The sequence below is a fragment of the Anopheles marshallii genome, chromosome 2 (assembly GCF_943734725.1).
Source record: "Anopheles marshallii chromosome 2, idAnoMarsDA_429_01, whole genome shotgun sequence".
Lineage (NCBI taxonomy): Eukaryota > Metazoa > Arthropoda > Insecta > Diptera > Culicidae > Anopheles > Anopheles marshallii.
The window spans coordinates 44,165,001-44,169,179 of record NC_071326.1 but is presented as its reverse complement, the minus strand read 5'-3'; the positions used below and the strand labels follow the sequence as shown (position 1 = coordinate 44,169,179).

The 4,179-nt window shown below is 42.7% G+C and overlaps 1 protein-coding gene across 1 annotated transcript in view; it reads left to right on the top strand.

Annotated features, from left to right (window-relative positions):
* The first annotated feature begins 3,130 nt into the window (after positions 1-3,130).
* LOC128718355 (tropomyosin-2) overlaps positions 3,131-4,179 on the top strand; it is a 3,578-nt gene continuing 2,529 nt past the window's right edge. Inside the window, exon 1 of the mRNA XM_053811984.1 lies at positions 3,131-3,157. The gene's annotated coding sequence lies outside the window, so the exon portion shown is untranslated. The remainder of the gene's footprint in view (positions 3,158-4,179) is intronic.

Sequence of the window (4,179 nt, the reverse complement as noted above, 5' to 3'; positions counted from 1 at the left end):
TTGTGAGAAGAAATTAGGCAGAAACTTTTACTGGTTTGTTTTCGCCTCACCTTACATTGCGCACATTGTGTGGAACTGTTTGCGTTTGCGGCTGACCGTAGCTAAGGTTACAAAGATTCTAATGGCCGCGTGCTTGCAAAACGGGCAGCCCTGTCTCTCGTAGCTGTGTGGTGCAAGCGTACGTTATCGCGTTGTCTGATGGCGATGGTATGCGTGTACGTGAGAACCTGTTTGATGTTGTTTGCCGTCTCATCCAGATCGGATGGGATGAGGCTGTGGATGGGCTTCGCGAAACGGAATCACATTGTTCCGAGCATAGGTCAATGGTAGTGGAAGTGATGCGAATGGGCAACCTCTCGTGCATAATACTATGGCGCATTCGATTGATGCTGCGTTGATGTTATGCGGAAACGTTATCAGTTGGGACCGGTTGTTTACGTGTAGGGAATTCTTGCGACGGGCGGTTTTAAAAATAAATATGAGCTGGCGGTGATATTTTTGGTGACGGGGTTGGTAAGAGTTGTTAAAAAACTATTTTACGAATCAATTAACGTTCGCACGAAAGAAACAGATGAAAATGGTGGTTTGTAAAGGTAGGGGAAATAATGTAAACCAATTGCCATTTGTGATCTCTATCTATTGAAAGGTTATTGCTGTTCTGTACAAATAAGATTTATTTTTTGTGGCAATTGGAGAGGATCAATGTGACCGGTTTATTATACTTTTGTTTAGTTGTTGGTTTGATAAACACTAGAAACACTTTGCATGACGAAAAGATCATCAAAAACCAAGATGAAGATTACCAAAAACCAGCATTTTTGTGTTGCTTTTCTTAGTCTGATTTTCAGATGAATTGTATGTGAAATAAAAACGTTTTACTACTGCCTACTCCAAAACAGAACGGTTCCATCAATGAACCGCTTTTAAAGGCAAGTTTTCTTCTTTTTGTATTAAATTATCTGTAATTACTTAGCAAACATTTAAATGCCGACTATTTCTATTTCGGTAAACCGTGTTTGGATGGGTTTCGGTTTATGCGACCTTCGGAAGGTTGAGTATCGAGATCATGGTACTGTGCTGAAGTGGGACACTAAAACGGCTTCTTAATTATTCTTTTCAACCGCTTAGTTGTCTTGGGTTGTTGCAGGAGTCCTCTAAACCGCTTACGATCATCGATGACTGCCGAGTAAATGTTCCATCATTTCCTTCTCTCAGTCCCGTCAATTCATCCCCATTCTGGCAACTGACATTAGTGATCATTCTTGTATTGAAATTACTTTTTTGTTGCTTTGTTCTAATTATTTTAGTAGACGCTTGTATTGTTTGGAATTCTGCAGCCGTAGTCTTTACTTCGAAACCCTGGACCGCTAGACTACGAATTTTTCGCAAGGTTCGAACAGTCTATCGTTTGCTTTCGACGCTAAAACATCCTTCAACCTCTTCTACGATTTTAATTCCGCCATGGCCTTCTTCTGTTCCCACTGATTATGAGCCATCCGATCATCTGAATCCTGTTTTCCTAAAATAAGGTTAGGCTTAGTCTATAAGTTTAGCGTTGTAAGATCACTTTGTGAAATACTTTTCCTTCCGAACCTTTCGGACGGACAAGCCGAAATAAACATTTATCCCCTTTTATTCCATCACCCAGCCCCAGATTGTGTCTACCACACCTGTTCTGTCCAGGTGGAGATACTAAATAAACTTAATGAACTGGATTCCTCGGTGTCATTCGTATCGGATGGCAAGCCTACTGGAGGTTAATCGTTAGGTGCAAAAGGTGAGCATCCAGAAGTTTAAAAATTAACATTTTAACGGATTCTATAATGTTTTAGAATTTTGTACTCCTGGGATGTAATGGGTTAATTCGTGGTATAACAGATAAGACAAATGAAAGCAACCAGCCATTTGAAGCCATTTGCTGATTATTAACAGCATTTTAACCGAACTTCCTGTAAGATTTATTGTAATATTCAAATAATATTTTTAATTACGAACGATTGTAGAAAATTATTCCATAAAATATATTTTGCACGCCTGGGGAATAATGTTTATGAACCATTTTTCACACAAGAAGAGAAATGCTTAGAACAACATCTCCTAAACTGTGTGGGAGAGCACGACTAACTTGATGCTTAATGTTTTAAAAGAAAAGAAATTTAAAAGAATGTAAATATGCAACCAACTGCTGCCATGCATAGATCTTGTTTTTTTTTTGTTCTAAGAATTGAAATGCGCTCAGGCGTGTGATCTAAATTTTTGGGTCAATTTACTGACCGTCTCACCAGCCGCCGGAGGACGAAGGCCAAAGCAAGGGAACACGAAACTGGTCTGCCGGATGATGAAAATTTCATATTCCTTCGAAGATATATTTTTGGTACCAAAGGCGAACCGAAAGTTTCTTCAGTGTTTGTTATTTTTTCGACTCGAAACCACTTGCCTGCGCTGTTGCGTTCGGTGGTGGAAAAATTGGGTTGAAAAAATGAACAGAGCGAAGCAAGGGAAAAAAAAGCATCGTCAGTGTTCAACACTACGCGTTCAAATTTAGAATCGATGCGCAAAGCGAAAGCGTGCTAGCAGGCAAACACGGTACAAAATCCGAAGCGAAAAGCAAATCTTCTGCTCATGCACGGGTTCGGGTTTATGGTTGTGCGTTCCTTTACAACCCACGAACCAGATGAAGTTCGCTAGAAAGGGGGTTTTTCACCGTTTCGAAGGATGTCGCTTAGTGCGCGTGCGATCACGATCATGCCGCCTTTCGCACGATCGCACGCCCCAACGGCACGATCGCGATAGATGCGCGACGGGGAACATGGGCGACCCACGCATTACCACTACCACCATTCGGGCAGTGAATGTTGGTCGGGAAATTAGGGGAAGATCGGTACGGTGACGTCAGCTCTTTGATCTTGCTGCATACGACCATCTCACGCACGAATTTTCCCCACCTTGCGGCTCCATCTGTGTGTGTGTGTGTGGATTTATGTGCGTGTATGCGCGAGTTTAGGTTGTGTTGGTGCACCTCGTGCACTATCCGGGGGTTTTCCGTACGACTGTGTGCGTCGGTCGGCGCAAGGGGTCAATCGGAGTTTTCCTCGTATTGCACTACTCAGTGCTATCGTGTTTTTAGTCTTGCGAGGATTTGAGTGAAAGCGCTCAGGTTGGTTTTGTTGTTTTTGTTGTTTTTTTTCTGGTCGATGAGCGATCTGTAGTTAAAAAGGGATCCTTAAGGGACTTAAGTGGAACGATACTTATTGTAAGAAAATGTTCAAATTATGAAGGGGCACGCTAGGTGGTGGTTTGGCAAAGAACATGAAAAACAAGTGCTATTTAAAGTGCATCTGACTGAAGGTTGAGGTCATTACTTGATAGCAATATGTAGAAGATAGCAAAATAATTGTGTCTCCAAGAATCCACCCAAGGAAAAAGGATGTGAAGTTGGGAGTGATCGGAATCAAACGAGAGAAAAAAACAACAACAAAAGGTGTAGGAGGAGGAGGAGAAGGGTTGGGAGGTAGGGGATGCGGTAGGTTGTGAAACGGCAAGGATTCTCTGTGTGACGATCCAGCAACAGTGACACTACCGTGCGTATATACAGGTGTCCGTGAAAGACCCGGTCAGTTGAACAGGGATATGTGCGGCCCGAAAATAGCGCCCCCTTGCGCGAGGAGCGAACAATTTTCACGCAACGGTTATAATTAACCACGTAGCCTAAATCTTGTCACGAAACAAGCAAAAAAAAAAACCAGCTCTATCGATACACGCGTTTGCTAGCGGGTGTATAAGGTGAGAAGAAGCACGAACCTAAAAATAGTCTCCATCGAGAGTTTGGTGTGATTGAGTAACCGCCTGTTGGACCGTGGTCAGTCCTGCACTTTTAAAGATGTTTGTCCTTTATTTCCGAATACAAAGGCTGTATTTCCATCAGCAATGTACAGGATACATTACATTGCCATGATCGTCTGCTTGAAGTCATCGAACAAATGGAGTACAAAAAAGCAAGGAAACTACATCGGTCGTATGTTCCTGTTAGCAGCGGTTAATATTCGGCTGGTTTGCGCATGTCAGAATTTGCCAAACCGGCGGACGAACGTTTCCTCTTATAAGGTCCGCTCGGCGGCTGCTTGCCGTGCTGGCCTGTGTACCAAAGGCTGGGATGCTATTTTTACTAGAACAGATGCG